Source organism: Corvus moneduloides, chromosome 6, assembly GCF_009650955.1.
Source record: "Corvus moneduloides isolate bCorMon1 chromosome 6, bCorMon1.pri, whole genome shotgun sequence".
Taxonomy (NCBI): Eukaryota; Metazoa; Chordata; class Aves; order Passeriformes; family Corvidae; genus Corvus; species Corvus moneduloides.
Window position 1 is genome coordinate 45,363,789 of NC_045481.1, and position 24,729 is coordinate 45,388,517.

Below are 24,729 nucleotides of genomic sequence, written 5' to 3' on the forward strand. Positions count from 1 at the left end.
ACTGGGCAAGTCCCTGCTTTCCAGTCTGAAACCAACCCCCTCCCAGCCTGTCTGTGTGAAAGCTCTCTGCCATTTCTCTCCCCTTTATCCCCACCCTTGTCTCTTCTGCCCTTCCCCTGCCCTGCTCCTGGTTCTCAGCTCAGCCACCACCTGCAAGCAATTGCTGGCACCCTGGCGCCTCCCTGGCAGGGCCTCGCTGGAGGAGCGGTGTGAGGTAGACACGGTTTGCATTTGTTACTTTTATTCTCCCTTCCGTGGCTCCATCTGCAGGGACCTTGGCCCTCTTCCTGATGTCCAGACAACACTGGGAGACCCTGGCAGGTCACAAAGGCCAGTCCCAAGGCCTCAACATCTGCCACTACCCAGCCCGTGTAATTTCTGTCCCAGCCCTTTCCCCATGTGGAAGCTGGCAAAAATCAACACCCACATTCTTTCTGCTGCTCTGTGGGCAGGGTCAGACCCTTCTTCCCCAACAGAGAGCACCAGCTCAGTCCCTTGATCCCTCGGCCCCTTTGCTGCTGCAGGCTCCCGTGACCTGCATCATCCACACCCCTGGGTACACCTAGAGCTATGACAGGGACCTGAAGGTGAGTACCACAGCACCTGCTTTCTCCTCTCCAGCCCAAACACATCAGCCCTGGCCGTGCTGCCTCCTGGTTGTGCCCTGGGCCAATCAAGGCTGCCCGGACTGGGGCTGTGCTGGGCATGTGCTGACTGAGGATACAGGCAAGCGTGGCTGCACTGTCTGCCACGTAAAGGAGACACAGAGATGTCAGGTTCAGGGGAGAAAGAAGAGGTGAAACTGCCATGGGACGTAGTGGTAGAAGCTTTTGGGAGGTCTGTCCCAGGAGGAAGGCACTCAGCAAGCAGAGGAGGAAACTCCAGTGGGCAGCACAGGGGAGATGGACACACCAGCAGCAAAGGTCAGGTTGGGAGCACCAGCAGTCCTGTCACAGGAGGACAAGCTGGTTCTGCTGGATCAGAGGTGGAGGTAGTAACCAGGCAGGGGTGATAGATCCTCCTCTGGCCCCTCGAGGGTGGAGGGGTTAGAGCTGGTCGTGGTGTGCCCAGAACACCCAAATGACTGCTATGTCTTGCCAAGGCAAGCACCTTCCAGGGTCTGGGTATGGACCTGTCAGCCCTTACTAGAAAAATGCTGCACACCAGGAACAACAGTCAGGATCAGGACAGGTCATCTTGTCCGGGAGAAGGGGATTTCCTGGGATTAGTCACCAAATCTTCTCTTTTCAGAAGCTCAGTCCCAAAAGCTGCTAGGATCCTCCAAGGAATGTCTCCTGCTACCTCCCCAGGTGGGGCTTCACAATGATAGCAAGGAACTAAAAATATTTAGAGGTCTTGTAGGGTCAAAGCAACAAATACTTCTTTCCCCTGGATGATCACTAACAAAATGAATTTTTAAATAGGGAGAAAAAACCCTCAAAGCCTCTATTTTCCCTGATTTCTCCTGTCCCTTTTATCTAGTGTCATTTTGGTGGTTTTAAAGAAGAAAAAGAGAGGTATTACTTTTCCCTTTCAACTGCTATTGCCCAATCCTGAATTTTTTTTTTTATTATTATGAAAACAGTCCTGGGGAAGCAGGAGTCCAGACACAAACCTGTGGATGAGATTAGTGGCATGTAAAAACAAATGAGAGGCCCTTGCTGCTGTGGGAAAAGCAATTACCTTAAGATCAAGCAAGTGATGTACACAAGAAGGGACAGAGATGGAAGGGGCTGCCATGTCATGCTGGCATTTAGGAAGGTGGCCAAAAATGCAAGAGGGAGATTGTGTGTGTGCACCTGTGTGTGTGTGTGCGTGTGTGTGTGTCTGCTCCCTGCCAGGTGCTAAGCCCTGGCAGGGATGGCTCTGGCATCACTGTCACACTGCCCTGAGACAAGAGCAGAGGGCATGGGAGGTCAAATGAGAGCTGCAGGGTTGGTTTGGGATGCAGGAGTGTTGCAGGCAGAATGGAAGTTTCAGACAAGGTCTGTCATGGAGACCCTCCCATTGTGTCACAAGGGTGAGAAAGGACCCCCTTGGTTTCTAAACTCCTTCTCAGAGAGGAATCTAGATCCAATCCTAGTCCCAGACTTGGTCAATGGTTTATGTCTAAAGAATTATATAGGTGTAGTTGAGCCTGTATATAGTTTTGTGCTACAGAATTAAGGATGGCTAATCAAATATATTTATGTGGATGAAATAAATTATTTATTTCAATTGATGATGATAATGATTAGACTAAAAAAACTTTAATCAGAATTGTTTACTACATAATACAGATAGTTTTAACTACTAGTATAGTGCACCACTTTTTATGAATATTGAAACAATTATATTAAAGTTGGCAAAATAATTTAGTAAAGATTGATGCTACTCACCCATATCAATGACCATGGGCAGATCTCTTTTGCTCAGACTTGAGGCATCCCCACTCAAGAGAGGAATCTCCACACAGACCCAAGAAGGGGGGTGTTAGAGGACCCTGCCATTAAAAAGTGGGACTGGGTTTTTACAGTATGAAGTGATTGACTGTCAAACGTATGTTTGTAGGCCATGTGTGTCAGCTCTGCAGCCTTCAGCTCAGCACCATTAGATAAGTCATCAGCACTAGCACTTGTTGGTTTCTTTATCAGGGGCTTTGTCTGCCACCTCCTCACCAGTGCCAGTTTCTGTCAGGAAACATTGTTCTTCACATCCTCAGAATGTTTAACTTTGGGCTTGATGAGTCAGCCTCCTCTCAGCATTCTTCAGCACCAAAAGCAGCCTGACCCCTCCTACTCCATTTGCCACTGATAACTTGATAACTTCTGCAAATAGGGTAAAGTCTGAGCTGTTTTATCCCCACCTAGGCAGAGCATCCTGCTACAAGGAGGGCTTAGCCCCCAAGACCCTGATGGGGTCTCTAGCTCAGCCACTGCCAATCCAGAGCCAGTGTGGAGATAGTAAAGAACTGCAAACACACTCCTCCTCCATTTGCAGCTCTTGGCAGGCTTTTTGTCTCCTCCTGGATGCTTGAGCCAGCACAGTCTCCCAAGGAGTCTCTGGCTCAAAGACTGTGAGAATCCTTTCATTCTAGATCATAGAATGGTTTGTATTGGAAGGGACTTTAAGGATCACCTAGTTCCAGCCCCATGCCGTCAGCAGGGATGCCCCAAGCTGTGTCCTAGCCCAAGGCACATTACCTATCTGCCCTGTCACAGCCCTTCCCTGCTTTGGGTCACTGCTGACAGAGGACACGAGGCCCAAGCAGCTCTGCAAATCTCAGCATTGCTGCTTTCCTCTCTTCTGAGGTGTCAGTGTAGTGGGGAGCTTCAGTTGTGTCGTGGGGTCACCCCACACATCAGCAGTCAAGCAGCATTTCAGCCTCATGAGGAAGGCAGCAGAAGTCCTTTTCTGCCACCCATGGAGACGTCACCCAGGCAAGTCCTTGAGCAGCAACACGGGTGCATGGGGTGGGGTCAGCCCTCCTGGAAGGGCCGGTGGTTTATAAAGCATCATCTGGTGCAAACTGGTGTTGCCTCCCTGATTTTCACCCAGACTATCATATATGTGCTAGCTGCAGAGCTGGTCCTTCAATCTCCAAGCACAGTGCCTGTCTTGGCAAGGATCCTGGGCGGCTGGCAGGGTTTGGCTGGTTTATTTAACGGGTGCTGGGGCTGTTGTCTGCCACATGCGATTCATTCCTATTCTGGATCACAGAGTTTGAACCATCTCCTGTTTCCAATGCTTCTGGCACAGCTTTGTTTGCAGTAGCATTGCCATTCAGCAGCTGCCTGTGCTGCGTGTCCAGGTGGGCTACCAGAGCTTCAGGGCATCTCCCGGGCTCCCATGAGACCTGCAGGTGCTCAGCACCCATCTATATCTGTGTCCTGCTGACCTCTGGGTGGCACTGCTCCAAGCTCGCGGCTTAAGTCTGGGAGTGGTGTGCTTTGGTCCTGACATATCAGCCCAGTGTGTCCAGGGTTCCCTGTCTCCTGCTCAGACATATATTGGTGCTTCTCACTGGAGCCACAAGCTTTTCACAATAGGATCAAGTTGGCTTGGGATGAGAGACCCAGGGATGAGCTAGAGTTCACTTAGGTGAGCAGATAGGTGCCAATTCATCTGCTCTGAGGGAATTCATGGTGCTGCCAGGGAGAAGGCAGCAGTAGACAAATAAATATACCTGAAAAGTAGGAGAGAGGTGAGTATAAGAGAGTATAAAAATCTCTCTGTCAGAGTACATTCTAACCCCTTAACCCTTTGTCCCTGGTCCTGCATCATCTCCAGCTGTAGGCAGTAGCAAATGCCCAGGTAACAAGTAACATCTCTTCCTCATCTTGCCTCACCTCTGTGGCTACATGCCTGTTGCAGGATAAGTAAACATCAAAATGGGCCCAAAATGCTCTCTGGCTCTCAGGAAAATCTGTAGCTCAGTAGCTGTAAATTTCATCAGCGAACTTAAATCTTTGCATTTAATACACAGCAGATATGGTTAGATTTTTTCCATTAAGGCTCCCAGGCTTTTTCCAGGGATGTGGGCGGTGGTAGCATTCCCTTGACACTCCTTGTCCCCACACTGGGATGCAGCTGGTGCAACTGCCAATGGCTTCACATTTCCAAGGACTTATTGCCATTTTTCTTTCTAACATTGAAAGCCCAGAATAACAACTGCTACGGGGGGATACAGTGTTTGTTTTCCAAGTGGAGTAAGAGAGACTGTCACTGCTACTCATTCACAGACTGTTTTCTGAATTTCCCCACTCTGTCTCGTGCTGCTGCATGTGACCTCTTCCCTGTCCCATGTTTTTCCAGGAGCAGGCTCTCCCAGGCAGGGCTTGTCCCTGAGGCTTTTCCCTTTGGTTTACAGGGGCACTTTGTGCTCTAGCATTGTCACTTGCTGCCCATGGCCCTGCATCCTTCAAATTACAGAGCAAGCAGTAGGACCTATGCATGGAGAAGGGACGGGGGGAGCATGCCAGGCTCCATCCCTCTGTGACACCTTGGCCACTGTTATCCTGTCCCCAGCATATCCATGCTCCTGAGTGGCCAGTGGGCACCCTGGGAGATAGGTGAGCCCGTGATGCTGCAGGTGCAAATATTTGCACTCAAGTTCCTGCCAGGCCTGTGGAGAGGAAGAGCCGTCCCCCGATCCCCTTGCCCACCTGGTGGGGACCCTCCGCAGGGCCGAGTGTCCCTCTTCCCGCTGCTGAGCCCTGTGGCAGCCCGCCTTTTCCTTATTTGTTTTCCTCCCTTTGAGAGCTATTCTTTCCCTCCCATATGCTGTAATAATTACAAGTGATAACTTAACAGCTGCTCTGCTATTCCGGGCTCAGCAGAGCCACGCGCCTCCGCCTTCCCTCCCTCCCACAGCTCTGGGTCAACGTCTTGGCTCCAGCAATCAGGGATTCCTGCAATTTTTGCCACTCAGGAGGATCTGGACTCTTTTCCCCTCCATTGCCATCTGTCTCCCACCCGCCCGCCCCAGTATCATGAAGGGGGATGGGACTGCGACATCCATCTGTTGCCATGGAGAAAGCTGAGCCAGCGAAGGGACGCACCCTGCATCCTGGGTGAAGGCCAGCGGAGAGGGGGTGAAAGGGATTTTCTTGTGTATTTGTTTTATTATCATGTGTCTCTTGTCACTCATGGGGTCTGCTGCAGGTGACAACCACCACCCTTGGTCACAATAAACCTTAGAAACCCCCTAAGCCCTCTTACTGGAGAAGGTGGTGGCCTTAGGCCTGGTGTGGCAGATGCCACCATCACATACGGTGGACCAAGTCCACATTGCTAAAATGAACCATTTGCCATCCTTCCTCCTGTGCAAGAGTGGTGGTGGCTCCCAAGGAGATGATAGACCCCCAACAGCAGCCCTGGGGCCCAGGGCAGCACCCAGGCTTCCCATTTTGGATGTGAAAGGGTTTTTTTCTCCTTTTACAAGAGATTTTTGCCTGCAGTTTATCCAAGTGCTGAAAGCTCAGCACGAAAATATGTCAGGGTGAGATGTTTCTGCCTGCTCCCCACAAAGGAAATGCTCCATCCCTGAGCATTCCAGTCCTTCCCCGGTCAGCAAGGCTACCAAGGCCCAAAGTGCCTCTCCAGCACAGATGAAGATTCCCAGAAATCTGTCAAGACAGCCTGATCCCTGTCAATGATAGCGAGAGACAAGAGAGTCTGTGCCCAGTGGTCTCATCCAGCCTACAAAAGGCTGCATTCTGCTTCCCAAGCACTGGAAACCCAACACCCGCCTGCTTGCTCCCATGCAGTCCTATACTGGTCACTTCCCATATTCCAAAGGCAGCAGTCCCAGCACCTCTGGTGGCAGCAGGCTCGAAACTGTGGTAAAGCCCCACAGCAACGTGAGGCAAGTGTCTGCAGCACAGCCAGCACCTGAATTCATTTTTGGCACACTGCAGTGCAGGCAGGGTGCCTTTGCTTCCTCCCTTGTGTCTGCTAGGCTTTACTGACAATAGTAAATGCTGGGAATTAAAGACAGGATTTTACCTAAGGATGGGATTTGCCAGAGCCATCAGCCCGCAGTGGTCTTGGCTCTTCTCACCCTGCACAAACATGTCATCTGCGCATCTGATACATATCACAGCAGGTGACATCTTCCCCTGCCAGCTGTCCTTCAAAGCAATAGAGCCCACAGGATGCCTAGGGCAAGTCTTTCTAAGGGGCAGTGGTGGATAATCTTCCCTGTGGTCCTCCCAAAGTTGTAAGTGGGAATGCAAATTGGGGGTGTGCAAGAAGGTGGGCCTTCCCAGGAATTTCACTTCCCAGGCTGGGAATTCTGCTGCTGGCACCACTTCAAACAATGGTGGGCCAGGGTCCTTGGATGGGGTTTTTGTGCACGCAGACACTTTTCACACAGCAGGGTGACCATGAAAATTGTATCCCTTGGCTTTTGGGTCACCAGCTGCAATGCTTGGCCTTGCACTGTGCTCCACCCAGAGGGCCTTTGGAAGAGGTGACATGGTGCTTATCTGAGCTGGCTTTGATGATTGGCAGCTGTGCAGGACTACCAAGCACAGGCTTCAGTGCTGGCACTGGTGGCACTGGGACACGCTGGAGGAAACCTCACCAGGAGAAGCAACACGTGCCTCGCTTGCACCTCCCACGTAGGAGTAGGCAGCCCCAGGAAGAGGCGGCTTGGAAAGCCTGTGCCATCTCGTACGGGAAAGCTGGCAGTTCCATCTGGCTCTGCTTCGCAGGAGCTCTCCCAGGAGCTGCCGAGGGTGGCCAGAGCGGGGCCTGTGGGTGGTGTGCCAGGAGCAGGAGAGGAGGAGGAGAATGAGAAGGAGGAGGAATGGGTGGGATACATGTGCCCCACACTGCCAAGTTTCCCTTGCAGGATGGTAATCCTTTGTTAAAGCAGCTGCTCTGTCCCAGGAGAAGGGTGGTGGGTTTAGGGGCTTGTGTGTGGTGTGATGCTGGTGCTCAGGTGCAGGGGAGGGCCTACTGCACAGTGACCCCACAGTGACCTGGGGATATGTCCGGCTTTGTGTGCAGGAGCTTCAGCCCACAAGTGCTCGAAGCCACCACGTGCATTTGCCGCATGGCAAAGTCTCTTTGCAGCTCTGCTCATTTTCACGGGTCTCGCACCTTGCTTTTACTCTCCCGAAAGGCAGTGATTTTTTGCTTGAAGCTAGCAATGTGATAAGAGAGTTCTCATTGAAACAGGGCAGCCAGGGTATTTGTTAGGATAAAAACACATGGGGTTAGCACTCTGTTCTTCACATCTCTGAGCCCAGGCTATTGCACAGCAAAATTACAGTCCTTATCTGCACCCAAGTTTTGCAGCAGTGTAACTGCAGCCATTTGGTTTTTGGTTTCTTCATTTCAATCTTTTTGATCATGTGCCACGATTAATCTGATCTCTATGAGGCGGGATGAGTAGGAGTCAGAAGAAAAATTGTAATCGTCTGTGCCTTTGGCATGCGGGAACAGAATAATTTTGTAGTCTCGTCTCCACGCTGGTAGCTCTAGGAAAAGTCTCCTTCCCTTCATCAGCTAGCAACACTATTCAAGGCTGAGGGACACTGATCTAAATGGAAATATTCAGAGCTGGGTACCATCACTGTTCCTTGTTCCTTCATTTTTGCAGGCTGCAGCATCTCCGTGATACAAACCACATGGTCAGTGAGTGAAATCCAGCTGGCAACAATGAGCTCCAAACACAAAGATAAGTTCATGATAAGCTCCTTGCTGTTGTTTGCTCTCACCTGCCTTGTCATGATACCAGGCAGCTAATCCCCTGTGTTGTTTCCTCGCCTGAGTCAAACGAAACATGCGGTTTTGTTGGGCTGGGAGGAAAGGAGCAAGGGGAAAGGGCATGGGGAGGTGACATCATGCTGCCCAGCCCTGTCCTGGCTCTCCTGACAGTTTTTCCTTGCCAGTTCCCACCAGTGCAGCACCAGCACTGTTTTTGCTATCCTGACAGCTACACAGAGGTGTTTTCCCCCTTCTAGCCCAGAGCACCCTTGCCCCCAGTGCAGAGCATTGCTTTCATTCTGCCTGCACCAACCCTGGTGTCCATCACAGCCCATTCTGTTTTGAAAGCCCTCCCTTTCCTTGGTAAAACAATCCAAATTCCTTTACCAGCACTTCTCACTGTTTCAGTCCCTACCTGACTGCGTAGCTCTCTTTGAGCATTGCTTACTTCTACTGAAAAGCATTACCAGCACAGAGCGTCTAGGGGACCTGTTTTAAACTGTCCAACAAAGCATTATTAACCCATATCACAGACTATGATCAAAAACATCTTTTCTATGGAAATTCTTCTTCTTGTCCAGCTGACTATTCCAGCAAAAACAACTCTCTCTGTCCTCCATTTGTCCAAATAATTATCCCATGTCATGTCAACCGCACTTCTGTTCAATTTTGTTTTGCATTGGGTTTTTTTCCCTCCCCACACACCCTTAGGAAGTGAGCGATTCCTAAGCTCCATCAGAGATCAGCAGGTGGTGGGGAGGTGGGAAGAGGCTGAGACTGGAGGATAGAGAGCCTAAAAGGTCTGTTTTTCTTCTCAAGTGCTCGTGCTTCTGTCCACAGCACCAGGTTTAAAGAAACGGCCTGGATGTGTTATCACTGTCCCCAAGTCCCCTCACAGACCCTGAGGGCTTCTTGGCTGCCCAAAGAAGAGGGAAACTCTCAGGTGCTTCTCTTCTGGTGTAATTATGACAGGCAATTTAAAATCAGCCAAGAGCTGTATTTGACAGTCTTATTTGGAACATAATGGACTAATGATCCCTTCAATTTAATTAAGGATTTTTTCAAAGAATTACAAATTAACCTGAATTAAGATGAGAGTGTATACAGCAAGACTTAATGTAGTTCCACTAATTTAGATTGCTGGATAAATTATTTTGGATTAATTTTCCAAGAGGACATGTGACATTTTTATTGGTATAAAAACCAATCAGAAATGTAGCAGGTGTTTTGAAAGTGAAATAGTTTTGCCTTTTAAGGGGTGCAACTCTTGATAACACATCTTTTGAGAATCTGTACTGGTACCTCCTTCCCAGGCAAGAAAAAGCTATGGCAATGTAAAGGATCGTGCTTCCATTTTACAGGTGTGTGTCTGCAAATATATATGTGTGTGTGTGTCTGTGCCTGTGTCTATGTGAAGAAACAGTGACTGGGAAACTTGTTCCACTTTGATTACTCCAACAGCTTTAAATCAGTGTAACATCTGAATGGTAGCAAGGCTTGAAGCAGTGGCCAGAAGGTGATGACAGAAGCATCTGTGGTGGTTTATGACATGTTTATCCTCCTGTTCCTTCCCCTCTTCCTCCTCTCCCAGCTGCTCAGTACTCTCTGGCTGCTCAGGATTGATGTATCCATAGCAGAGGCAGTGGGAAGCATTGGGAAACCTCTTCTCATCCCCATAGCACACTTGACTGGGTGTAGCTTGGACAGCCATTGTTCTGAAGTTTCCTCACTGCCCAGCTGGATCCCTTCAGGAAAACCCCCCCAAGTCACTTCTCTTTGCAGGAGAAACTGCCCTGGATCCCCCCATCCAGTGCAGCTGTTGGAACACTGCTTCAAAAGGTGCGTAGTAATTGAGTCATCAAACTCTGCCTTGCAAAAAGATCCTTAAGGTACCATGTTTTGCTCTACTGTCCTTAATGCCATTGATGAGAATGGGTGGTTTTGGGAGCAGGCCAGGGCAGCCTCTGGCCCTCTGCACAGGAGGATGGGGGGAAACAAGCCACTTGTGGTGTTTGAGTTGTGGTACCACCTGGGTGATCAAACAGAAACCACCACTCCTTTGGGAATGTCACTATCTTGGCACACACCAGAGGGTGATGAGGGGAGGGCAAAGACCTTTGCTTTGGAGAAGAAACGCCAGAGCGCAGACCTCGGTTACACTTCTGCAATACAAGGAAATCCAAGGGTGGCTGAGTCAGGCTGTGAACAACACACCTGGCATCTCCCAGGAGATCAGCTGCAGAGTCAGGAGCTGAAGCCTGCTTTTCTGCACACAGCTCAGGTGCCTGCAGACACTTGCAGGTGCGTAGGAGTGAGCTCGTCCTGGGAAAGGGAGACCAGTGGACTTCAGATGGGAGAACAGCCATGGCTTGCCATTGCTCCCAAATCCTGATGCTCATGGAAAAGCAGCATCCCATCTGGCTTTCAAACCCAGGGCAGCTCCTCTGCAAGAAAGGGAGACAGGGAAGAAATGAGAACTGTCTTTTTAAAAATGTTTGCTTTAGGTAACCCTCCCACCTCGGGGTCTCAGAACTGAAAGGCAGGAAGAAAGGGCTTGTTGACCTGATGTTAACCTTCAGCTGTCAGCCATTCAGCTCCATGATCCTCACATGCCGCTGCTTAATCCAGGAGGAAAAAAAGCACAAAGCCTGCCCAGAGCTTCTGCCATCTCATTAACATTTGGCTTAGGCAAGATTTCTATCCTGCACAGGGAGTGCAGTGGCTCCAGTTCAAACAGCTCTCCTCTGCTGTGCCCTTCCCAGGATGTCCAGGGACAGGGGTTTGCCACAGCTTCTGCAGTGCTGTGCTTTGGGGCTGGGGTCCTTGAGCTGGCAAAATATAATTCAAGCAGGGACACCGGCATTTTTTGGCTTCATGAGAACTTGCAAAGACCTCTCTGAGGTTGCAAGGTCCTCTGTGTGCCAGGATGAGGTGGTTCCCAATAGGCACAAGATACAGACCTAACATGGGTTTGGCTGGTGCCTGGCAGCTCTTATTGGGGTTGGTGATCCCACAAGGCCATAAAAGCCAGGCTGCAGTTTCTGGTTTGACATTGCATCCCACATGCACACCATGGGTACTCCGAGGAAGGTCGTAGGGATGGCTGAGGAAGAAATAATGTGGGAGGGACAAGGAGCACATGGGCATCTTGACCTACAGCCAGCCATCTACTGCCCCCAGGCCCTTGCAGCCTTCACTTGATTAAACATGAAAGCTCTGTGGTTGCCTGAGCTGGCAAATATGGTTCAGTACACCTGAAGCTGGCAGGGATACCTGCTGCCCTGGGGTTGGCATGGGGCTGGCAAAGGTTTCCTCTTCCCATCTGGGAGCTGGCAAGACTGTGTTCCCATCTGACAAGGGGGTGGGAGGAGGAAGGTGGGTGGCTTTGTGCCGCCTGATGTGAGCAGTGTGCTTTTGGTGGTGGAGGAACACGGCTGTGGCCATGGACTGAGTGGGATCACATGAGCTTGGAGATGGAGCTTGAACCGTGTGAGAGATGGATGATCCTCTGAAGGCATGGTGGGATTCTTCAGTGGGAGGACCTCTGTGTCTAAGTATAGTAAGTCACACTTTAGAAATAAGTTGGTTGAGGCTGTGGCTGAGTTTCTTTGATGTAGGCTGAGGACACACACTGCAGGGAGAAATCACTCAGTGTTCTGCTTTCCTGTTGATAAACTGTAGCACAGCTCTGATCCTGAGACAAGGCTGGGATCCATGGGGCTGTTTAGCCATGAGGAAGTAAAACTCCTGCAGTAAGCCAGATCAAGAGTCTGATTTGCTGAGCATCCTGAGGCTTCAGGGAGCAGTAGGTGCTCCCAAGGGTAAGTTGATTAGCACTCCCTTGATCCTTACCCCTTGTCATTGCCTCCAGGAGTGAGGTCTACATGGGCAGAGTGCGGCCCATATGTCCCCTCACCATGTGCTACTAACACAGGTCAAGAGTGCAGTCCCACAGGCTTCCTAAACAGCATTTGTCTGCATTTATTAATCCAGATTATTTTTTCTCCATCAGCTCATCTAGTCTTGCCTTGAACTCATGCAAATACTGACAGCTGACAGCATCCTTGGGCAAGGAGTTCCCCAGGTTTGACCCCCACCACACGAGGACCTCCCTGCTCTGAAATTTGCCCCATTTTTTGCACTGGGAAGAGGCCAATCCCTGTCAGCCTTCTTTGGGCCATGCCTGACTTTGTAGCCCTCTACCATAACCTCTTCAGCCATGTCTTTTCCAGACTGAGAAGTCCTGGTGTGCGCAAGTCCTTGCTTGCAGGAAGGCTCCTCCAGACCTTTGATCCTCCTTCATCCCCTTCTCCGTGTTGCCTTATTACATCTTGGATTCGAGGCTTCAAAGAGGTGCCTTTTGGGGCACAGGTCAGTGTAGTGGCTTGGCAAGCATGCCTGCCCCACAGCTCTTGCTCCCTCCAGATGCTGCTGTTTCTTGGCCACAGGCTGTGCCAGCTCCTGTGATCCCGTTTGCTTAAGTAATTGGCAGTGCATACCATGCATCACCAGCTCGGAGCTTGTGTTGGGTGTTTTTGATCCAGGGCTCTTTCTCCTCTGGAAGAGGAGAGGTGTCATCTGAGTGTTTTTATGAGTGTTGGGTCTCTTTCCTGACTGCAAATCCATCCTCCCAATTTGAAATCTGCTTGGTTTTCCTGCAGAGACCCCATGGTGTTTGAGGGACTGTAGGTGAGAGCCTGGCATTTTCTGAGAGCTGAAGGGAACACTTTTGGGGCTGTTCCAGCTCCTTTCCTTGGCTTTTATCCCAGGTAAAATGTATTTACATGATAACACAGCAAAGCAAAATAAGCAACCAAACCTCACTGCGGTCAATTCACTCCCAACCTATTCGTGTCGATAAGACCATGATGGGCTCAAATTGGAACTTCAAACTTCTTTGAAGGCATTCAGCCAATTACAGAGGTGAGAACCAGCTGCACAGTTTGGGTCCCGAGATGAACTTTGCTGTAGGTGAGGCTGTAATGTGAATTTGTCATGTGAATCTGTCTTGAGGACTAGTAACTCTTTATATTTTTTTTACTGGTTTTTTTTTGCTACAGTTTTTCCTTCCTCCTGGCCCCACCGCAAGTTTGCTCTCACTCTAATCTTTTCTTTGGCAGCTAAAACTATTATCTTTATTGTTTCAAGGCTTGGCTTCTTCCTGTTAGATCTCCTAATTGGATTTCTACTCTCTGATCCATTTAGTCCCTCCTGTGCTTTCACTAAAACCTTTTAACCCTTCTCTAACCAGTTTCGCTAACCAGTTTCCCTTGAAGGTGCTCCTCTCCCCACACTGCTCCAATTCACCCCCTCTCACTGATTTGCAAGGGGACAGTTTTTCTAAGCCATGGATGTCCCCTCCAGTGTCACTGTCTGTACACAGTGTCATCATCACTTCCTTCACTCTGCAGACTGCAAAGGCTCGTTGGGTTTTCACCAAAAATAACCAAAACAACTCACATCAGGTCTGAGGTCACCATAGAGCCGAAATCATCCAGAAATTATGACATTTCTGCTGTGGCTAGGAAAAGTCTGCTGCTTTGCACAGATTCATCTCCCACCCAGATCAGGTGCCAGTCCTGTGTTTCTGGCTGTCTTAAACAGTATTAGCAACTACAAGAGAGGTGAAACAGCAGTGGGGCTCTGACCACTTCTGTCACTGTGGGTCACTTAACCCTTCCACTCCTCTTCATCGTCTTTGGAAAATGCAGTTCACACCTCCCATCAGTCTTGCTCCTTTGGCCTTCAAGCCTCTCGTAACAGTGCCAGGGTCTTCACTGGAGGCTTTGAGCATGCCAGGAGTGACCTGATTGCATTTCAAGTGCTTTCTGTACAGCTGAAATGACCTCTGTCCTCCATACCAGCAATGATCTCTGTCCTCTCCATGAGTAAATCAGTGCTTTGGTTTCTCTGGCCAGCAGGTATGCTCCAAGCTGTCCTATGAGCACAGCAAGACGGTAATGGAGTCTGGCGTGGAAGGGGCTTGAGTACCCCATATCCCAAGAAGGGGCTGCTGGTTTCATGGCCAGAGCCATGCAGCTCCTCCCACAGGAGGAGGGTGGAGCTGACACAATGGCACCTCACCACTGGTCTGGTTTTTCCGTCAGGCCACGCAGTATGCAGCGCTGTGATTTTTCAAGCAGCCAAGATCTTCACTTGTAACATTTCTTTACAACAACTTGGGGCACAAGGCAGGAAGCTCCCCTCCAGGTCAGTCAAGCCCAGTGCAGGCAGAGGTGGTGGAATAAGACCTCCACTTAGCAAGATGTTAAGTACAAAAGGAGATGTAAATACAAAGGGAGACAAAATGGGAAGAAGAGGTACCAACCCTACTAACTGGCTGCTCAACCCAGATCCATCTGCCTGGCTCTTAACAGGCCTCAACGGACCCAGTTCATCTCCTCCTTTCATTCTTTTTTCCAGCCTTTTTACCACCTCAGTGCCTTTGTGTTGATGTTGCTGGAGCGCATTGCCATGGTTAAAGCTGTTATTCTCAGCAGGGTTTGCATCTTACCTGTGAGACAGATAGACATGGAATGGAGACATGCATGAATATGTGTGTTTACCCTCATTTCGGTTCCCACTGGCCACGCGGAAAAACAAATCTGATGGGAAAGGAGAAGCCTTCAGGGGGAATGGGGAGAGAAGGAGAATATCACCTTGGAGGAGCTTCTCCAAGGAATACACAGTCTAAGCCAAAAGTATGGGATAGAAGAGATGATCACCTGAGAGCAGGGGTGGGTGGAGATGGACGTAGGTTTGTTGGAGGTGTTACTGGACTGAGAAAACACACAGTGTCAAGTCTATTGTAAGGGTGCAGTGTACATGTGGAAATGTGGGGATCACGGTTTCCACCCTGCACACTGTTCCCACACTGGCAGTGCCCACGCAACATTCCTCCTTAGCCCTGTCGTTTTCCTTGGCTTTGGCTGGTCCAAGTGCTGAAAAGGGGTTGCAAGTGTTATTTTTTTTTAATTATTTTTTGAATGTGCTTATCAAATACCTATAAATTCTACTTTATTCTTATTCTTCTTTTATAATATTATTTACTCGAGGTATGGGGAAGGCGGGGAACTGAGTCTTTGGCACATTCTCATAGGTATTCTTGTCCAGAGAAAAATGATAACAAAACTTTTGACTTTTAGACTTTTAGGATTTTTGGCTTTGGTGTATCAGGCCACCATAATTTTATTGTTGTTCCTCAGGGAATGATTCAGAATAATAGAATCTGCTAGGAAAGATAGACCAAGTTCCTGAGTTTTTTGGCTAATGTTATTATGCAAGTTTGAATTGATGGAACGGTTCTGAATTGCTTCACTCAAACCTGCAGTGAATGAAGAATTAAATCAATAGCTGCTGGGCCCTGTTCCAGCCCCTCCAGAAACAATGGACTTATTTCTCTGCTTCCACCAGCCCACCAGCTCTGATGGTGGCTAGCTGGGGATTTTGGGGAGTTCCCAAAGGAGTAACTGCTTTAAGGGAAATCACTCTGTGCTGCTGCATCCGGACATGGTTTTATTCCAGCTGTCACTGGGTCAGCATGTGTGATCTTGGGTGGCTGTGGATGGGATACCTGCACCAAATACAGGCAGAGCAGATCTTGCTTGGAGAAGCAAGAAGGGGCAAAACTGAGCCACTGGACCCTTTCTGCCCTGGATGGTTGACTGGTTTCATTCACTCTGTCCCACCATTGGATTAGTTTATCACATTCCATTGCTATCTTGTAGCCTTGCTGCCTGATGACACTCACAGTGGCGTGGTGGAGGAAGCCTCTGCTGGGCCTTCCTTCCACTGTAACTCTTTCAAAGGTTCCATGGTCAGATGTCCCAGCTGTCTGGAGGGATGTCCATTGTCCAGAGACACAACAGCTCTGCTGACAGCTCAGCTGCAGGAGAGCTGTGCAAAAGGGGACCTTGTGCTACCTCCCTGTGCTGGCAGTTGCAGTGTCTTCAGCTCTTGAAGGAGCTGCTCACTCCTGCTTGGAGGAGGGAGCTGAGCTCACTTATGCAATCCACCAGTGCTGCCCATGCCTGGCCAAAATGTGTGGGGCTGCTGGGGGGTGGCTCCTAGCCAAGAAGTGAGGCCCAGGCCCTCTGGAGTATTTTGATATCTCACATTCTTTGATTCTGCCTGGAGGCAGGACTCCTCTCCCATCTAACATGAGGCACTTGACTATACCTGGCTCCTGCCTAAGCAGAGGAGGAAGATGGCACCTCCAGGGGCTGAGTCAGTCGCCTGAGAGAGAAATCACTCTCAAGTGGGATTTTTCCATTGACAGAAAATCTCCCCAGGTTACTGGGGCCCAAGATTATCAGCCTGCGTTAAAGCCTGAGATAAGAGATGGCAAATTGCAGGGCTGGAAGTTCACTCCTGTCTTAGGTGAGGACCAAATGAGTTGGGGATAAAGGGGAATGCTTCTAAATCATGTGCAAGGAGTGCAGAAATGGCTCTTTCTCCATGAGAGAAATGCTGGTGAAAACCCCAGCTCAGTATTTCTGACAGCCTTGTCCCCAAGCCCCACTGCTGGCCAGGGCTGCTATTTGCCTTTCTCATGGGTGTTGCTACACCATGGCAGTGCCCAGACAGCCAGGTCTTACTGCCTTGTTCAGCCATTGTAACCTGCTCTTAAAAGCACTGACAGCACTGATAGGGAAGTCCTTTCGTACCCACCTGGCTCCACACTGACCCACACCGGACCTCCTGCCATGTTGTCTGTTCCCTTTGGGAAAGCTGCCAGAAATGTCAATGTTTTCACCCTCCTGCTCTGTGTATGGCAGTGGGGAGATGGAGCTAATGAGGAGGTGCAATCCATGCCATCACTTTCTGTGATTGTCATTCGCCTTCTTCTTCTGCATCGAGTCAATGGGGAAATCCAGTATCTGAGCCAAACAAGGGACATCTGTAACCATGGTCTAACCAGCACTGCTGGAGGCTTGGTCCTGAGGATGAGCAGAGCAACCTCAGAGCCACATGGACACCTCCCTTTGCGCTTGTCTGCTCTATAAAGTCACCGCAAATTAACTGCAGGTATGTCCTGAAAATTAATGAGTTCAAGACCTTTACAGCCTCACACGGGCCATCTTCTGCAGGAGCAGTGTCCTTAATTAAATCATACCTCATTCACAAGGAGCTGTACTGAGCCCCAAGGCAAGGAAGGCAGTCAGGCTGCCTGGTGCTGTACTGGCAAGATGTGAGTCCACTGGGAAAAGGCTTCTACAGCTCATCCACATCCGCCTGCAGGGCAGAGTGGGGTGAGGAGCCAGCCTGGATTCATTAATTGCTGGCGTGGGGTGGCAAGGAAGCCAGCCCGAGTGCTGGCCAATGGGGGTGGATAGCACCTCGGCAGCATAGCTAATTCATGGAGTGAAATGAGTGTTTGGGATGTGGTATAATGGAGAAGTGAGTCAGGCACAGCACTACATGTAGCTGATCCTATGGTTCCACCCTCCAGCATGCTCAGACCCCTCTTCAGGTCATCTTCTCTTGTGAGCTGGCAAAACCTCAGTGGTCTTCTTCTGGGGAGAATAAATGACAGGGAACAGGGTTAGCAGAAACCAGGTACACTTATCCCAGAGGTTCAGCATGAGATCTGAGTATGGAGGCTGTTGTCCTACAACTTTGTCCCATGAGCAGGAAGGAGATGAACATAGATGCCTGGGCTGGAGGGTCTAGGGGGCTTGAGGGGAGAAGCTCTGCCAGGATACCTGCGTTGCTGTTGTCTACCCTCTACCACCACCAAGGTCATGTGGATATGTTTCTTCAGAATCTACCTAGGCACCTGTACCTACCCCACCTTGGGAAGGAGCCTGGTGGATTGGGAAGAACCCTCTCTGGCTGTGGGGAGTCAAAATGTACCAGTTCCCACCTCCAGCACCGCAGGAAACCAGATGATGGCTGCATCTTTCACTCAGGTGTGCACCTTGGCAGAAGCTGCATGTGTTTGAGTAGAGAAGCCAGCACCAAGGTGTTGAGGAAACTTTCCTGTCTGACCATTCGGGAGTGTGGTGGCCAGAGTGCTTCCTGAACGGTCAGACAGGAAAGTTTCCCTAACGAAGGATGGACTGTTTGCATTGTGCACCTGAGTCCCCTGTGCTCACGAGGGGCTTAAGGCTCCAGTTCTGGGCTCCGTCAAAACCATCTTGCAGGGGCTGGCTGGGAGAAAAAAATGCCCCTGCAACTGCAGCCAAGCCAGAAAGCATCCCTGGAGCCGTGGGTCTGCGGGCCCGCACCCACGCTGTACTGTCTGGGGCAGAGCCAGGCAGGTGGAGGCGGCCCCGCTGGGGCACAAGGAGCACACTGCCGGTGCTGAGGAAGCTCCATCGCTCCCGGGCAGAGGTGACCTGAGCGCAGGCTGTCCCTGGTGAGGTGACCACCGGGATGTGGTGGGAAGCCGGGGGGTGGAGAAAGAGGACATGCAGAAGAACCCAGGCTTGCGAACGCAGTTCTGGCAGCTGGGGAGAAGTGCTCTTTTCCCTTCCCTTCTCCACGGCTCTTTTGTTTTCCGCAGGCCGACAGAAGAGGCTTCCAGTAAGCGGCAGGGGTGGGGGCAGAGCCCACCCGCACAAAGGCAGCTCCCCACGGGCTCTGTGACCGCTGTCACGCTTTTTCGCTCAAATCAACGCCAGCAGTGGATGACGTGGGGCTGGTGCTCCCCAGCCCCGGGGCTGATTGGTCCCAGCTCAGGTTTGAACGCCAAGGTGTCCTGGCAACGAGAAGCAGAGGAGCCAGACTTTCCCGTCCCCACTCGGCTCCGGGAGCACGGCGGGTGCTGGGAAGCGAGAGGCATCGCGGGCGAGGAGCAGCGCGCAGGGCCGCTGGCTCTCCTCCAGGTACCCTGTGCGCGGTGCCGGGCCGTGCCCCAGCCCCAGCCCGGGAGCTGGGATGAGCTGCAGCCGGTGCGGGTGTCAGGTGGCCGCCGGCTGCGGCTCCGCACAGGCGGCACCTGCGCTCCCGCACAGACAGGCAGCGGAGGAGCTGGCTGCAGCTGGGAGTGGGCAGGGGGGAATCGCTGGTGTTTGGGGGGTCTTGAAAGTGCCCCTTCAGTGGTGTTTGTGGGTGGGATGCCTGGGGAGAAGCTGTGCAGGGAGAGGGGAAGTCAAGGGACCTTCCAACAGTTGTGTGGTCAGCTCTCTTGCCCCAAGAGGACGGAGCAAGTGATTTTGGCTAGTTTTGGGTTCGCCTGATTGATCAAACTCACAAAAGCCCTGCAGGGCACCCGGGGCTCTGAGATGCGCTAGAAGATGGCTACATTGAAATGAAACTGTTTTTCCTGCTGACAGAGAGCTGCTCTGCTTTTGCTTCAGCGCAACCCACCCGCATGTCCGTCCCTCTGGAGCTGGGGGGTGAGGAGGGAAGGGCGCCCCAGGGCTCAGCTGTGTGCAGGAAAGCAAAGGGCATTGCGGGGGCGTGCTGTAAAGAAAAGGCTTTTTCCTCCACCTGGAAGATGCGAGCAGAGATACGAGGAGCTGGCTGGTGGAAGAGTTTGCCGGCATGGGGAAGGCAGCCCTCAGCACAGCCCATTTTGCACCTGTCAAAACTAGCAGAGACATACCTGTGTCTGTGAAAATGTGTGCCAGCCATTAATGACGGGGCACGTCCAAGCTGTCCAAGATGAGACACCACCTGCACGGGGTAACAGCCATCCCGGAGGAGCTTCCTGGCTCAGTGGCAGGTGGTGAGCCTGTGGAAGGGTTGGTGTCCTGCACGGATTCAGTGGCACACATTGAAAAGCAGTATCACGATTCAGGTCTTCCTGCTGCAAGTGGGAGATGTGATCCAAGACCTTTTGGATCACAGCTTGCGTTATTTGTTAGGGCACAGGGCTGAGACCTGCCTGAACAATTCTTTCTCACAGACCCAAAGGCATGATGAGACTTGGAGATCCCTCCTAGTATCATAGTAGAAGAGCAGTTCCTCAGCATGCCAGTGGCAGGGAAAGGCAGAGGGACACCAAAAAATGAGCAGAGAGGGTTTTGCTGGCAACGTGTTGTTGCTGACCTGGATTCGCACTCATGACCTGGAGGGGTGAGATTAGCACAGTCAGCTTGTCCCAGGGCTGTGGGAGATTAAAGAGAGGGAAAGGGTCATGCCTGTTACATACATCATTTTTCACTGTTTAAATGGGAATATGTAGCACAAGTTGTCAGTTTAAAAAAAATATATCCTGCATACTGAAGAGTTGCCAAAGTTTACAATTTTGGAGTGGTGGGCTTACAGCAGAGGCTTTGCCTAGAAAACCCAGTCACTAGATCTGTGAGAATCAGTGATGCTTTTTGTATCTAAATGAAAGTTAACAAAAAATGTCTGTCCCATGTAGTAAGAGGAGGTTTGACCTAGATGAACCTGAAAATAAATAAACATGAAAATTCACTAAAGGTGAATTAAACAAACTGGGTATCTAAATTATTTTTTCAACAATCATGTTTTTAAATTGAGCAGCTTGGGACTGGACGGTGTTCCTACTTGGACCAACAGCTCTCCCTGCTCCCAATTAGTTGAAGTAAGACTTGTTTCTCTGAAGGGTTAAGGTGCGTACATTCTTCAGGCTTTATTAAACCCATGAACAGTAATGTCAGTCTGAAACCCAAGAGAGGGAAAAACGTACCCACACCTTGCAGGCAGGCCATAAACAGAAACAAATTCAGCTCGCTCTGTATCTCCCCAACAATTTGGCCGAGGCGGTTTATGAACTGGGAACATTAGCCCCAGTGAAGCAAGGCAGGACTTTCCCAGATAGTCATTAAATAACTTGTCTTTCCTGGTATTTTATGGAATAAACAGTGCCTGTTGCTTGCTAATAGCATCTGCTTTTATTTGAGTGGGATCGTATTTTATAACAATCCTTCTGTTCAGTTTGCAGTGACCCCAGCAAGCAATCACTCTGTGGCTGGTAGTAAATTCACTCCCAGAGGTTTAATGATGGTATTTACTGTAGGAGCTGCCAGTTTTAGGGCTGTAGTGATTAGGGTGGGTTGATGGGACACAGGGCAGTTGGATAATTGCTAGTGATGAGCCAGTGAACTCCCAGGTAATTGCACCTTACCTGGAGAGGTGTGCTGGCATGAGCAGTGTTTTAAAGACAAAGCTGTGAGGAGGATAAAGGACAGTCATTGTCTCCACATGACAGCACTGAATCATGAACAGGAAATTATCCCTTCTCCTCACCAAGAAAAATAATGCTTGGTCTGTTTTCTTTCCTGTCTCTTCTTAAAGAAAAGACAGACATGGTAGGACTCGTGTGCCTGTCAGCCTGTGCCCGTTCCTTCTCTTGATACCCTTTAAATGCTGTTGAGAAGTAGAGATGCTCTGCTTCAGGACACCTACAAGTGCTATGAAAATGGGTCTTGAGGGAAGGAAAGACAGACAAACTCCCTCACTGACCCTGGCCTGGGAAGGCCTGGCATAGACCAGACCTTGTTAGACACCAGAGATGCCTGATAGCAGAGGGACCCTGGCAAAGCTCACTCACCAGAAGGCTTCAGCATAAGCTCAGATTTCCTCCACAGATGTGAGGTCCAAGCAATCCTAGTTCCTAGGACAGCAGACATTATTAATGGTGTTATTAAAGGGAGACAGTAATTTTACTTTTAATGAATGTGGGATCTACATAAGTTGGTGCGGTCACTCGCTAGAGCCCCGTTGGCCCTTGGGCAAGTTTTCTCAAGTCCCAGCCATTTCCATCTATGTTTGGGCTCCTCAGGATATTACTCAGCCTGCATATATGTGGATTTGGTAGTCCTCACCTGGCCCTAGTGTTTGAGGCTGTCTCTGGTCCTGCATCACCCCAATGCCTGCGGTCTCCAGCCTTGGGACTTTGTGTTTGTTTGCCCTGCATACCCAGCAGTGGAGAAGCCAAAATTGCTTTGCCCTCCCTGCTCATGAAGGAGAGGGCTGGAGACTTGATCCCTGTAATTTCCAGCCTCTCCTACCCCAGAAAGGAGTAATCCCCAAAGCAATGGTGACACCGGAGTCCTCTAATGCCTCTTGAGTCTTCATCAGCAGGTCCTGGAGGGCTTTGGGAAAGATGCCGTATGCCTTACATCTATTTTAGATCTGGGAGGGTTGAAGCAAAGCAAGAGACAGAGCCTTGACACACAATGACAGTAGTAGAGCAAATGGCAGGTTTAGGTAGGGGCAAAGGGACTGATAGAACAAAGGGGCTGACAGTGGTGCTCCTCGGCGGGTCTGGTACCAAGAATGCTCTCGTTAGGTGGCTCTTTATCTGCTAGAACTTTTTCATTTTGCCTCTTGATTAAAAGACAAAGATGGGGATTGTGTCTGTTCTCTCCATCTTAATGAGGTTTCCTCTCCTTCTGTAGCAAGAGAGAAAGAGTGCAGCAAAACCAGCAAAACAAACTCCAGTACAAGATTGTTCCAGTGATGGGGACAAAATAAGTAGTTTGTGGGCTCAGAACCTCCCAGGCTGCTCTTGGTCCAGCAAGAGTTTAAGGGGTTTAGCAAGTCAGAAGTGCCGATAGAAAAGCTGTGGCAGGGTTATCAATATATTAAGAATTTTGGGTAATTGGACCTAAAATTTCCAGGTACAGGCTGATAGAAATGATAGTGCTGGTCCAGACTGCCGAAGCTCCATGGACATGCCTGGAGCTGCTCTACTGTTATGGCCAGTGGTGGGAAAAGGAGTTTAAGCTGTTCTCATTCTGCAGCCTGATCCAAGCACTTGCTGCTCCACCACCTTCTTTGTTGGCATGAGCATTTCTCCAACTGCTTGATGCAGAGGCATTGCTCTGGGGCAAATTATTTAGCTTTTCTTTTCCCTGATCCCCTTCCATCTCCTGTCTAAATCCTTTGCCACATGAGGGTTGGGAAGAAGCTTGCAAAACACCTGCGGAAGAGCTTTGAAGACAGAAAGCAGAATGCCCAAATGATAAGTTGTATGGGCAGTATAAACAAACCTGGCTATATGTTTCCCAGGCTAAACAGGGAAGGAGGAGGGGTTAACTGGTGGGTGGCACCCATGCCCTAATTACAAGGCTTGTCTCTGGATCCCTTCGGTGTGAAGCATCCTCTTGGCTGCAAAACAGCTGATACAGTCACACCTGAGCAGAGGTAGGGGAGGAAAAACTTGACACACGAGCAAACCAGGATAGGTGGAAATTTCCTTTGGGAGGAAGGGGGTAAGTGGTGGTATCAGCAGTGGGTTGGAGATGGTCTTCTGGACCACCTCCAGACCTACTGGTCCTGCTGTACCTCCTCCTTCTTCTTGCTTGGTGCGTTTTTCCAGGTGGATGCTATATGGTCTTGAGGGTCCTATGAGATCTAGGAAAGTCCTTCTTGTAGCTGCTTTCCTGCCATCAGACCCTGTTTATCCTCTCTGACACCTGATTTGGGGGGATAACTTCTGGCATTTTAGTACTCTCTTTGTCCCACGTCAGTTTGCCAACTCAAGAAGCAGCACAACCCCAAAGTTAGACTGAATAAGTAAACTGTGAGTGTGCTTTGCTTTCTGAACCTTTCCAGCATTTCAGGGTCACATCTCTAACATGTCTTTGCAACAGTGGGAGTTAAAACCTGGTGGTGCATGTGTACGTGCTAAGAAAAGTGAGATATCCACACAAACAGCTACTGTTGAGGAGACAATAAACACAGCAGATGCCGTGAGGGCTGATGGATCTTCCAAGCTTAGCCCCAGACAGGTGTCTTGGGCCTCTTCCATTACACCTGTGGTTCTCTCCTTACTGCCATTTTTTGCATTTCACTTGTGCTTATGACCTTGCCCTAAATCGAAGTTATTCTTGCAGATGTAGCACACTCTGAAGAGCACCTGGAATAGGTTTGCAGGTCTGGCCCCTTGTTTTGGCCAAGTGATTTCTGCATGGGCAGGGAAGTGCAGATTTAGCAGCCTGGGACCTGGGAAAGTGATTGCAATTCACGCCTTTGCCTTTGATGCTTTGTAGCTTGGGTGAAAATCAGTCCAGTCAGGATCAGTTGCATGAGGACATACAAGTGCCTGAAGATGCCGGTTAATATCTTCATGCTGTTTATTTTGCTTTTAAGCTGGATCTGGGAGTTTTCTTTCATGTTTGGGAAATAAGAAGAAGTATTTCTTGTCTTTCCTTTTATTACTATTCTCCAGCCTGCAAGCTGCTGGGGTAGATGTCCCCACAGGTGTGCAAGTGCATGCTGCAGGCCCTGATCTCAGCTGGAGACTTGGGTTGGATCACACTAAGCCAGCCCTGGAGCTGAGTGGCTGAGATGCTCTTTAAGCCCTGCAGAGCTGCGTGTAGTGGAGGGTATTTTTTTCCCCAATGAACATTTGATTCCCGCAGCACTATGGGAAAAGGGACATGTCTGCACCACCTGGGTGTTCCTCCATCGCTTGCTGGGGCCGAGCAGCACCTGCTCACAACCAGTGCTTTGCCTTGGAAGCCCCTGAGGGCTGCTGAATGTATCTGCTGCCTGGTTTCTCTCTTAGTTAGTCCGCATGTAACAGCCTGGGAGATTATTGCCCCCACCCATCCATCTTGCCAGACAGATGTTAGAGATGGTGATGGATGTATCTGCTCTCAGATTAAA

The 24,729-nt window shown here is 50.1% G+C and overlaps 1 protein-coding gene across 2 annotated transcripts in view; it reads left to right on the forward strand.

Moving 5' to 3' along the window:
- The first annotated feature begins 8,175 nt into the window (after positions 1 to 8,175).
- The window catches only part of RASSF7 (Ras association domain family member 7), a 44,452-nt gene continuing 27,898 nt past the window's right edge, over positions 8,176 to 24,729 (forward strand). Inside the window, exon 1 of one of the 2 annotated variants that reach the window (XM_032111615.1) lies at positions 8,176 to 10,035. The gene's annotated coding sequence lies outside the window, so the exon portion shown is untranslated. Of the gene's footprint in view, positions 10,036 to 18,536; positions 19,026 to 24,729 lie in introns of those variants that run through there. The other variant, XM_032111614.1, reaches the window with a different exon arrangement.